This window comes from Brachyhypopomus gauderio, unplaced genomic scaffold (genome assembly GCF_052324685.1).
Source record: "Brachyhypopomus gauderio isolate BG-103 unplaced genomic scaffold, BGAUD_0.2 sc61, whole genome shotgun sequence".
In the NCBI taxonomy this organism is placed as follows: Eukaryota; Metazoa; Chordata; class Actinopteri; order Gymnotiformes; family Hypopomidae; genus Brachyhypopomus; species Brachyhypopomus gauderio.
The window spans coordinates 943,268-956,768 of NW_027506882.1; the positions used below are offsets into that span (position 1 = coordinate 943,268).

At 40.5% G+C, this 13,501-nt stretch overlaps 1 pseudogene; it reads left to right on the forward strand.

The window, feature by feature from the left end:
- The first annotated feature begins 1,795 nt into the window (after positions 1-1,795).
- Positions 1,796-11,122, forward strand: LOC143489329 (uncharacterized; annotated as a pseudogene).
- The last annotated feature ends 2,379 nt before the right edge of the window (positions 11,123-13,501 follow it).

The following is a 13,501-nucleotide window of genomic DNA, read 5'->3' on the forward strand; positions in this document are numbered from 1 at the left end:
GTGACAGTGTAACCAATGTTTCTCATAAAAATCTAATATTGCATAAAAAAGTTATGAATATGATTTCCACACAGTACTACACTGTAAAAATAAAATTTCAAATTATTTTCAATCAACTGAACCAAGATTAGAGAGAAAACATTAATGTCTATGGCATATTGACTTGCTCAGTAAACCAAAAACCCATATTATCTTAGTTTAGAAATAAAAAAAGGTTAATATAATTTGAAATTATTTCATAATAAATCATTATTATTTTCATCAATACACTAACATAACTTCTAGAAGGCTGAATTATGTAATACTTGTTATGCTTTTGTTGTTACACCATTTGACAATTTATATTGACTGTGATTATTTAATTGGTTAAAAATGGTGGAAATGTCATATAAAATGCTATGGCACCACCAGAAAAGCAAACTATACATATAAAGAAACATTTACCTTTGTTTTTTTAACATGTTTAAAGTATATTTGTGATTTGGACGTCATACCAACCCTTATTTGTCACTGACCCAGTTACAGAGCAATAGAACCTGGACTGTGGATCCAACAAGGGCTAAAACAAAAGAGTGATGGAAGAGCATATAGCTTAATATAAGAGAGGACAGTATTAGTAATGAAGAAACCCAACAAGCGCTACTGACCAATAACCTGCCTGTTCATAATGTTGAAGCTCTTGCTAGGAATACTAGCCACCAAGCTCAGTGAGCATGTGTGCAAATACATGAGCACTGCTCAGAAGGCGAGAGATAACACCAGAGGTTCAAATCTCCACCTACTAACAGATACAGTTGTCCATCATAATTCCAAGACCAGACACCCGTAAGCATGACCTGGACTGACTGTAAGACAGCATTTGCCCAATGTCACACACACACACACACACACACACACACACACACACACACACACACACACACACACACACTTGATTGCTAATCCACATATAATGTTAATATGGTCCTTCATCCAGAACTCAATAGAACACTGGAGGGCTACAATGGATGGGCAGGTGACCATTTATATGTGTGTTATATTCTAAGAAAAAACACCGTCTCCACTGCTGTTCTGCATATGGGTGGGTAATCAAATAAAAATATTTATTATAAAGTGATTTTTCTCCAAAAAACTTTTTGTGTAATTTCATATGTAACTGTTTCATTTTTAGATGGAAGATTTGTTTTATTTTAGTTTTTATTGTAAGGTACACATGCACCATGTCCTGTGGTTGACTGTAATATAAATAAAGTATGAAATATAAACTAAAATCTAAAAGAAAATCAATCAGTAACTGTTTATAAATACTTTTGGCATTACTGCATAAATCTTTACCAAATTAAAGTTTTAAATTGCACAAGATTCCTGCATCAATAACTACATTAAATTAAGACTTGGATTGACAGGTTTTTTAAACAGACTATAAATATAGGGGTCCTTTTGTCAATTGAGAACCAGAAAGTCCCTCAGATATTTTGCTTTTTTTCACACTGCAAGACAGTGTTCTGTTTCACCTTAATTTGTCACCCACCTGTACACCTCATTCTTCAGTCTGAATATGATAGTGGGAATAGGTATAGATTCAGTAGAACTGCAATCATACATTTCTTGTAGATGGATGACATGAAGCTGTACACAAAGATATAAAGACATATTGACTGACCCACATGACTAGGATCTACAGTAAGCTCACAGGCCCATGTTTTTGACATGCAGTTTCACAATGCTAAGTTAAAGTTATTGCCCATATTTTGCAATACACACCTCTAGTGAACACAAATCTTGTAGTAGGGTCATGGTAAAGCCCCTGACCCCTCCCTACAGGCGTGTCCACATCAGTGACTATATATATAATGGACGGTACGTCGCCGTTGACTCCCATTGTGAACTTTTGAAGCCACCAAGGCCGCACGGACACCGCCATCTTGGATGCGGTTGTGCAGTAGATGAAAATTGGAGCCAGAGCATGCGCATTAGAACCGGTAGGCAAGACAGTTTCTCCGCCAGAGACCGTATCTCCGCCCCAACATTCGTTAGGATACGCCCACCAGTATAGACACTTTTGACGTTTTACAAAATAAACAAAGGTAAAAGGTTTTAATACTGCTGTCGAGTGTTTTGCTGTCGAGAGTTTTGCTGTTGAGCGCGTTCACGTTTGAGCGTCTGGTATTAGATGTCAACCAACGCAGCTATTAACTGTCAATCACCTTATCGCCACACCCCTTTAAATAATACTTAATAACTTCTATAAAATCCGTTTATCGTAGAGAAAAACACCAGGAGAGATACTAACGCAATGGGGTCTTATAGAATTGACAAAATATAATTGCTCAAAAAACGTATTTTACGTGTAATAAAAATTCAAAGTTTCTCGTCCGGCCCATTCACTTACATGGGAATGGGCGGGGTTAAAAGTTGTACTGCAGCCAGCCACTAGAGGGCAGCTGACTCACGGAGGCTTCACTTTTCACTCGTGTCGTCCAGTCCACTTATATATATGGTCTCTGGTCTACATGCATCTATATATGGTCCGTTTACATGTTCGTCTTGCGATGTGTGTTCGTCTGTATTGCTCATGTTATTCGTCACACCTGTCTCGTTTCATAATCGTTATGTGCTGCACTCTGCTGGGCTGTGTCTTGTTGTGTATGTCAGTGTATTTAAGTGTGTGTTGGTGTTCTTTGTCAGTCATTGTTTGGCTTTGTGTAATGTCAGACTATTTGTTAAATAAACGTTTGTTTAGTGACATGCACATCAGAATTAGTTCATTGGTATACACTATGATAAAAAGAGCTTTAAATACATGAATTCTTGCTCTAAAGTTTAAGATATTTTCTGTAAGATTTTCTTGATTTGTTGAAGCAGTTCCCCACATCTCTGTTGTTTCTGGCATGCAAATGCATCATGCTAAATTAGGTTTAATGGTGATCAATAGTTGTATGCAATATATACCTCTAGTGAATCTACACCTCTAGTGACCACACACTTTGCAGAAATTTTGTTAATTGATGTGCAAACTTTGTGCTGACAACTTTTGTTGAACTGACTGACAGTATGTGATAAGTACACTATTCAAGAACAATAATATAAGTACACTATATTATGAAATATAATTGGTGATTAATGCAAATATAATTATTCCATATTTTACTTAAAAAAAGAGGTAATTTCTAATATAAACTAAAACAATGTTAATTAATATTTATTAAAGACATAATGTTTCTAAATTGGGCAGAATATTTGAGTACACTTACTATTTTTGTGCCATATATCAACATCCAGCTGATAAGCATGATTTTCAGGTTGGACATTGTCCTGCACTACCTCTTCCTGGAATCACTACTGTCTGATGTCATCAGTGCGCCACTCCTCAGCCAATCCAAAATATGATTGCTCTTATAGACAAGTGAGCGTTTTAAAGCTGATCAGGTAACTAGATATGCTATTCTACAAATAGTTATAATTAAATTTAAATGCTTTTGGAGTAGGAGCAGAGTCAGCCCTCACCAATGTGGTGCCCTAGGCGAGATTTTGGTTGGTGTCCCTTGCATCATCAATCATTGGATTGATTGTATCAGTGTCAGTGGTCCCTCCTGCTGTCAGTGTTGTCTTCTGTGCAACCTTGTTTAGATCCATTCCCCAGTGATTCCACTCCGTGTCTTCTGTTGTTCACCTTGTCTTGTGTGAGAGAAATTATTGATTATTGACTAATCATCATTGATTAGATCATGTTTAGTTATTATAAGAGATCATTATGAACTTTATGATTTAGTATTTGTCCATTCTGACTAACCAGAAGGACTACAATAATGAAGTAGTGTGATTCAGTATAACCATATTTAGTTCATATTATGCATGTGTGCTATAGGTACTGTGACCCAGGTCAGGGAGAGTGCTGAGGGTAAGAGCACTCTGTTAACTGGTAGTCACTAGGCTACTAGTCTTGGGTCATTTAGCTTTCTCTGTGTTCAACTGATAAATCAGTTGCTTCCGCTAACTCTAGGGAAGTCCATATTAGGAGATACACACATGTGAGACAAAGTAGCCTGCTGGACGCTTATGTTTTGGAACATGCTGTGCTAAAGATAACCTGCTGTTAGAACTGCTGAATTGTGTTTAAGATTGTATATAAGCAGGGGGACTGCCCCCCTGCCTTCAGAGTTGTCATGCTTGAATGAGACTCTCATGTCTGTGTCTGTCTTGTATCTGTCTTTGTCCTATTTATATATATTTATATTTTTGTAATAAATTAATCATTTAACCACGTCTAAGTCCTCATCCATTTATTAGAAAATTTCCACGACAATTTGGCGTCACGAACAGGATCGGCGAGAGACACCCCGGAAAGGAGGTGACTGATCTTCGAGGACGCTCCCCGGGGGATGAGATCCCTGGCTGGGCTGGGCAGAGTGGGAACCCCACGAGCAAAGGGAAAGTACCTATCCAGGAAGTGATGTCACCGCCAGTCTCCGGTGGTGTTCTCCGCCCGATCTAACAAACCGCAGTGAGTGGGAATTTTCAGTTTATAAAATTCTAGGAATTTTTTTGTTTTTGAATTTGAATGCTTGAATGAGACTCTCATGTCTGTGTCTGTCTTGTATCTGTCTTTGTCCTATTTATATATATTTATATTTTTGTAATAAATTAATCATTTAACCACGTCTGAGTCCTCATCCATTTATTAGAAAATTTCCACGACACTTGTCTTTCCCTCCTTCCTTGCTTTCAGCTCAGGGGTTTCTAGTTTGTATTGATTTTTTTGGTACTTGTACTTCCTGTGTTTCAGTCCCTCTTTGTAAGTCATTGTGTTAGTAATCTCTAGTTTATTGTATTCTGGTCTGTAATTTGTTCCTGTGTTCTTATGCCTGTTTTCTGTCCTCGTTTTTAGTTCTTGCATTTGTTGTATTGTTTGACTTTTGTTATTTGAGTTATCCTGTATGGTTATTGGTTTCTTGTTTTGGTGTAGCTTTATTTGAACTAGTATGTCTCATAGTTCCCGTGCCCCGGCTGCTTGTATTAGTCATGTCAGCACCCCATTTATTAAACCCTGCTCTCCTCAGCATTTGTGTCCACCTCTCCGCTCTCGCACGTTACAGATCTCTGCTTATTGCACCAGAGGACTTCTGCCTTTTTGACATCTTTACAGGGAGATGACACTCACTCTGTGGCGTTGTCTTTTTCCCCCCACAGAGAAACAGTAATGAGGTGCGCAGATTGCACAGGGGCAGGGGGTTGCGGGTGATAGGTCTCATGTGGTGTTATTATAATAATTATTAATTTGACTAATATTGGTAAACAATGAAGTTATGATTATATGGACTTTGGTTGTTTTCATATTTATTAATTGTTCATTAAAAAAAAAAAAAAAATCAAACCCGCCCCTAGCATTTGCCTATATTGGCTAATAGAAGGGCCGGCTGTGAGTAGGTGTATGTACTGAAGACAACAGAGGGGAGTGATTACTTAATAAAATGTTGTTCATGTTGTTCTAGGAACAAGTGGATGTTGATCCAGGAGAAATCCTGTTCACTACATACAGTAGTAACTGATGCAAAACAAAAGTCACCACATCTCTTTAAAGGGACATTAGTGAATTCCCCCCTTTTGTACGAATTGTACTAATTCAAACTAACTTTGTATCCTAAATTTGGGAAGTGCCCTGTAGCGCCATGTGCTTGAGCTGGACATAATAAGCTGAGTTGCCAAAAACCTCATGACAAAAAAGAATACAAGAGTTAACATTAGAAATCAATTTCAAGTGATGCAGAAGAAATTGCACACAGCATTAGTGAAAGCTGAAAGAAGCAATTGGTCTAATATTCCTCTTATCCTAGATGGGTTTTCAGTAACACTTACAACAACTTGCACAGTATACATCAGCCAGAGTCCTAACTAGAGCTAGAAAATTTGATTACATTAGTCCTACTCTCTCTGCATTGCACTGGCTTCCATTTAAATATCAAATTGATTTTACAGTTCTTCTGTTGACCGACGCTGCTTTCTGCCGACGCTGCTTTCTGCCGACGCTGCTTTCTGCCGACGCTGCTTTCTGCCGACGCTGCTTTCTGCCGACGCTGCTTTCTGGAGTGTTTTTGCCTTCTTTTTCCCTATCAGTTTGCTTACATTTTATATATCTACAAATATTTTGTGGATATATTTTTTATTCCGGCTACAACAACCTCCGCAAGCCATCAAAAGACCTTTTCGACTGAAAACATCTTCGACATTTCGACATCTTAACCGAAGCTAAGTATCTTCGTATTTCATCATGTCTGAGTCGCTTCTTGCTTGTGTTGAGTGTGGCATGTATAGCTACTCTTCTTCCGTCAGTAGTGATAATAATTTTATTTGTGTGAAGTGTAGATTAATTATTAGTATGACGGAGAAGATTTTGCTTTTAGAGGAGCGCATCTGGGCTTTAGAAAGTCCTAGCCTGTGTTCGAAATAGTCTACTACATACTACTGGCATACTGATCGAGCCCCAAATCAGTATGTCGTATGCAGTATGTGACCAAAATGAAAATTTCCAGTATGCGAAACATACCCGGATGACCTACTACTTACGCAAAATATTCCAGTACGCGGACAGAGCTATCTTCGTGGTGTACTGCATCCCATCATGCAACGCTACGTTCACGTGACCCCGTAGTGTGCTTTGCTTTTGTCAAAACTGGAAACTGTACTGCATACTACTACGAGGACCAGTATGCAGTATCCAGTATATACTGAGTCCAGTATGCAGTATCCAGTATGTAGTAGTCTATTTCGAACACAGCCCTAGAGAGCTTGTAGCAGCTAGCGTAGCGGCTAGCGTAGATAGCGTAGCGGCTAGCGTAGATAGCGTAGCAGGCCCGGGTTGCACAGCCGTAGCTAGCGAGCCCTCAGCTCCGGCATTAGAGCCTTCGCAGCGGGGCGAATGGGTGACGTCTCGGCGGCATAACCGTAGGGCTGAGCACCGTTCTTCTCAGGTTCCCGTGTCAAACAGGTTTGCCACACTCAGTAATACACCGACTGAGCAACCTGTTAAAAGAGCTCTGGTGATAGGAGACTCACAGCTCAGACACGTGAACATAGCGACTAGTTTAGAGACACCAGCAGCCATAGTCAAATGTATCCCGGGGGCTAGAGCACCTGACATCAGGGCTAATCTAAAGGTGCTGGCTAAACGTAAATATTCTAAGATAGTTATACACGTTGGCACCAATGATGTGGGATTGAGACAGTCTGAGATCACCAAGGATAATGTTAAAGAGGTGTGTGAGTTAGCAGGGATGATGTCAGATGCCGTAATATGCTCTGGTCCCATTCCAGTTCGGCGTGGCGCTTAAACCTACAGCAGGTTATGGGCACTACACCGCTGGATGTCTAAATGGTGCTCAGATAACAAAGTGGGTTATATAGATAATTGGACACATTTTGAGGGCAGGCCTGGCCTTTTGAAGCGAGACGGCATTCACCCCTCTTGGGAGGGTGCTGCTCTCATTTCCCGTAGCATATCTGCTAGGCTTAATGGTGGTAGTGTAGGAGTAATTAATGGGGATTGACAAACCAGAGCCGAGGCCAGGCAGCAGACACACAGGCTAAACCGACTGTCTGCGAGCTGCAAAGAGACGTCACCTAGGTCACACCAGATTGAAACTGTGTCTGTTCCTCGAGTACCAAAAAATTAAATCAATGTTAAATTCAACTATGCTCCCTCAGAGAGTGGTTTAAATCTGAAACTAGGACTACTAAATATTAGATCCCTGTCATCTAAAGCATTGCTTGTTAATGATTACCGATCATAATCTATGCATGCTTTGCTTGACGGAAACCTGGACCCGACCAGACGACTATATGGCCCTAAATGAAGCTTCTCCCTCTGGCTATAGATATGTCCATAACCCCGTCCAAATGGTCGAGGAGGTGGGGTCGCCACAATATAAGACTCTGATATAGGCATTTCTCAAAAAATTGGCTTCAAGTTTAATTCTTTTGAACATCTCATCCTCACTGTATCTAATGTTTCAAATTTAACAACCAACAAAGCGTCGCAGTCGTTTATGTTAATGACTATTTACCGCCCCCCCTGGTTCATACTCTGAGTTCTTGCAGGAGTTTTCAGACTTCCTGTCTCATGTAGTGCTATCAGCCGATAAGGTGATTATAGTTGGTGATTTTAATATCCATTTTGAAAATCTGTGTGACTCTTTTAGCATACATTTTCAAGCAATTCTTGATTCAGTGGGTATCACTCAGAATGTGGTGGGTCCTACGCATAACTGTAGTCATACTTTAGACTTGGTCTTGTCATTTGGTATTGACATATCCAGTTTAGCAATTCTTCCTCAGAATGAGGCTGTTTCTGACCACAGCCTCATAACGTACGAGTTGTGTTTAACTGACTGTATTCATCGGCCACCCCGCTACCAAAGTAAATGAACTATAACACCCATACACTGATATTTTACTGGGTCTGACAAACACTGATCCACCTGTAGCTCCGGAAGGACTAGAGCATTTCACCGAGCACGTTCAGACTTCCCTTCGTACAGCTTTAGACAAAGTTGCACCACTACGATATAAGAGAGTCACTGAGAGAAGAATAGCACCATGGTACAATGAGCACACGCGTAGTCTCAAACGAGCCACGCGGATCCTGGAGCGTAAATGGCGAAATTCAAAGTTAGAAGTGTATAGACTATCATGGAAAAGCAGCCTTATTGAATATAAGCATGCCCTCCATACGGCAAAGTCCTTATACTTATCGGCCTTAATAGAAAAACATAAAAACAATTCAGGACTCCTTTTTAAAACTGTTTCCAGCCTTACGAGGAGTCACAAACAAATCAATTCTCTAATTCCACTAGAGTGTAGCAGTAACAATTTTATGAAGTTCTTTAATGATAAGATTGATAAAATTAGGGAAAAAATTAGTCTGTCTAGAGCCTGTCAACATGCCAATGCACCTTGACAGCTGTCTGGTCAGCTCTGATGCCCTGTTAGAGTCCTTCTCCCCAATTGGTCACGAGGAGCTTATTTCACTGGTGAAATCTGCTAAACCCTCCACATGCATACTAGATGCTGTACCAACCCATCTACTTAAAGAATTACTGCATAGCAATGTAGAACCGTTGCTTACTATAATAAACTATTCTCTGAGCCTGGGCTATGTGCCCAGTTCATTTAAACTTGCGGTCATCAAGCCGCTAATTTAAAAACCTGGTCTTAACCCCCAGGAACTGTCCAACTATAGGCCAATTTCTAATCTGTCATTCATATCCAAAATTTTAGAGAAAGTAGTTTCTTCTCAACTCTTTTCCTTCTTACAGACAGAACATGTCTTAGAGTTATTTCAGTCTGGATTTAGAGCTCATCACAGCACTGAAACGGCACTGACTAAAGTATTGAACGATCTCTTAATATCCTCTGATAAAGGACACATTTCTTTTCTCATACTGCTAGACCTCAGTGCTGCTTTTGACACCATTGACCATAATATTCTACTTACTAGGCTGGAGACACTCATTGGCATAAGAGGTCAAGCACTCTCCTGGTTCAGGTCCTACCTGACAGATCGTTACCAATTTGTACTAGTAAATAATCAGTGATGGCTAAGTTACCTTGAGAAAGTAATCCGATTACTGATTACTCCTTTTAAAAGTAACTTAGTTACGTTACATATTACTTGATTTTAAAAGTAACTACGTTAGATTACAAGTTACTTTAGTAGTTACATTCAGCAGCAAAATAAAATTTTCCAATACTCACTTTATTGGAAGTGCATTTTTAACAGTAACAATGTATTGAAGCAGGTTCGGTAACCGAGGCAGAAACTGCTTAATCCAAAAATCCCGAGGAGGGAAACTTTATTGATAACGCAACCCTGGGCAAGACTCTCCTGACATTACGTTTGTGTAGCTGCGCGGTATTATTTGTAAATTTATTTGTAAACGTAATACAAGCGAACTGGGGTGGGTTTCCCGAAACGTCCGTAGCGCCAAGTACTTCGTAACCTCGTATGAAACGTACGAGGTTAAGAAGTACTTAGCTCTACGAACGTTTCGGGAAACCCACCCCTGTTCAGTCAGACAGCTTGTGAAACAAAATACCATTACAACTTCAAGCATTTTAAAGTAGGCGACGTTAGTCAAAATTCCAGCACTTTTCAAACGTGGAACACAGTGCAACATTAAAATTCTTCAGGTAAATGTTCCTTCCCCTGTTTTTGAGGGGTGTTTCTTTATACTACCTATCACATATCGTTACGGGAGGACACTCGCGCTCTCACAGGGTCGCGCGCAGCGTGCGGAGTCGAGCGCTACGGTCAGACGCAAAAGTAGAACTGAGCCAAGAAGAAAGCAAAAATATATATTTTTACTAGGGAAAATAAAAATAGTAACGCACAGTTATTTGGATAAGTAACTTTAATCTGATTACTGGACGCGTTACTGACATCACTGTAAATAATGAATGCTCAGAGCATTCTAAAGTAAAGTATGGTGTCCCACAAGGATCTGTACTGGGTCCCATATTATTCTCATTATATATGCTACCACTGGGCACTATCATTCGTAGGCATGGTATTAGCTTCCATTGCTACGCAGATGATACTCATTTGTATATATCTTCTAATCCAGATGATATCACTACAACTCGCAAGATTGAGAACAGCGTCCAGGACATTAAAAACTGGATGGCATCTAATTTTCTTCAACTGAATTCTGACAAGACTGAGGTGCTGATTCTTGGGCCTAAAGCTGCTAGAAGCAATTGGGCTGATATTCCCCTTACCCTAGATGGTTTTTCAGTAACACCTAAATCTACTGCAAAAAGTTTAGGTGTCACTATTGATTCTGATCTTTCATTTGACGGACATGTATGCAATGTCACTAAGGCTGCCTTTTTCCATTTACGTAATATCGCCAAGCTGAGACACTTACTTTCATAAGCTGACGCAGAGAAACTGGTCCATGCTTTTGTCTCGTCAAGATTGGACTACTGTAATAGTCTTCTAATTGGATGCTCTAAACAGTCCATAAAGAAGCTACAACTTGTTCAAAATGCTGCAGCTAGAGTCTTAACTAAGGCCAGAAAATTTGTTCATATTAGTCCCACTCTCGCCGCATTACACTGGCTTTGACTGTTGCTGTGGAACTGTGGAACCACCCTACAACCACGGACTTGTGTTAATGGGCCGCCCAATGGAGGATGGGTTCCCTTTTGAGTCTTGGTCCTCCCGAGGTTTCTTCCTAATCCCCACCCTATAGGGAGTTTTTCCTCGCCACTGTCGCCTTTAGCTTGTTCATTAGGGATCTGGACCCATACAATTGTAAAGCTGCTTTGTGACAACGTGTGTTGTGAAAAGCGCTATATAAATAAATTTGACTTTGACTTTGACCTATAAGGTGGTAAACGTTCTTGCTCCACAAAATATGAGTGAACTCATTGTATACTATAACCCAGTGGTTCCCAAAGTGGGGGGCGCGCCCCCTAGGTGGGGCGCGGAGCTATTGCAGGGGGGGCGCGGAGCTTGAAAGTAAAACGTGCACATGTGTTAATATTAGGGATGCACCGATTCCGATATTAATATCTGAAAAAATTCTAGATCGGGTATATGTGACCGATCCATAAAAACAGATCTATTCAGTCTAATTCTATGCTTGTATTGCTTGCTTTTCGGAGTTAGTTCAACCTTAATACTCGCGCTGGTGGTAATACTCCACTTAGTCCGTTTATTTGCTGGTTGACCAAAATAAACCTGGGCTCCAGCAATACTTCACTGTTCATACATGAACTGGTGAGTTGTCCAAAGCTCATTTAATGCGTTACTTACAGAAATAAATTAAAGAGCAGTGGTCTGAGTCTGTCTACGGCAGAAAGCTAAAAAAAACAATATTCCATACGCGCGCTCTACTCGCTCCCTTAAAGAGACAGTACACATATTTCTGGCCATTACATGCTTTGTGCTCTGCGTGATGTCTGCGCTTGCAAACTAGCCGCATATGTATTGCTGTTTCTCTTATTTCATCTCCTTATTTATTTTAAATTATATGTAGAATTATTGAACCATTTAAAAGGTTTCTTGCTGTTTATTTTTTTCATGTTTGACCAAAGTTGTGAACCTATTGTTTTTGTAAGTTTTAAACACATTCCTAGTCAATATGGGGGGGGTGTAGGGGGGGCCGCAAAAATATTCTCATCTACTAAAGGGGGGCACGGCAGAAAAAGTTTGGGAACCACTGCTACAACACATCTCGCCTGCAAACAAGACTGTACCTCAGTCATGGTACAGTCTTCCAGCTCCAATCTGAGATTCTGACACAGTTGCAATCTTTAAATATAGACTTATTACTCACCTATTTAATCAACTATTTAATCAAGCCTTCAGTAAATATTCTATGTATGAAGGTATGGAGCTCAGGGGGCAGTCATTGAATCTGAGATGTTGATGATGTCATCCAACCATATCACTCTAGTTGTGACAATGACTTGGGTGGAAAGCAATGGCACAGTGAGCCCTCATGACTGTAGTCACCTCCAGGCCCCTTCCTTTAGTTATGCTAAGGCCTGCCAGAGCCACATGGTAATCACTGGCACGTGTTGCTATATATATAGATGCTTAATTTGATGTTTACATTTTAAACCTGTAATTTGTGTCTTGGCTACATGTTACTACAAAGACAATTCCATAAAAGCACCTAGAAAATGGTTTGGCTTGCCAGTGTGCCAATGTTGTGAATGGATGTGTCAATATCACCAGCAGATATACCAATGCTGCCTCCTACTTGAGGCATATCTATATTGGCGGTACTGCTCGGCCTAGAAATAGAACTATAAACGTGGACTTAAACATGAATGGGTTTCCTATTTTGTCTTGGTCCTCCCAAGGTTTCTTCACGACATAAGACATTTTAGTGAATTAAAATGTTCATTTCTGGTCAAGCAGTGTAAGATGTAATTACAAAGTTATTTATCTCATAGATCTGAATCATACAAAACCTGTGACGAACGAGGTGGAGCGAAGGACGAGACACTGAATCCTTGCGACAGACGTCACTTTTAATTAGGTTACACAGAGATTGCGCAATAGCGCACGAGAAACATATAACGTTCACACAGAAACGTGTAGACTCTAGACAACGACGAGCACAGGACACTGCATGAGTGCACATTAAATAGACAAACCACATTAGCCCCACGTGATTACGAGACGATTCACAGGTGAGACACATTATTCACACGACATAGCCGTCACCACGGAGTTCCACTGACGCAGACAAAGCACGTGGACTACGTATACACACGCCCAAAGGGGAGGGGCCGGGGTCCTCAACGTGACAGACACCCCCTCCAAGGGCACTACCCGTCCCGGGGTGCCAACAGGACCGAGTGCCCCGAACCCAAGACGATGGGCGGATCTGACGCGCTCAGTCCTGCGTCTGAGAGGTGACTGCGCTTGGCGAAGCGTCCATCACGAATCGCCTAGCACACCCTCCCTGGGAAGACCGGGGAAAAAACA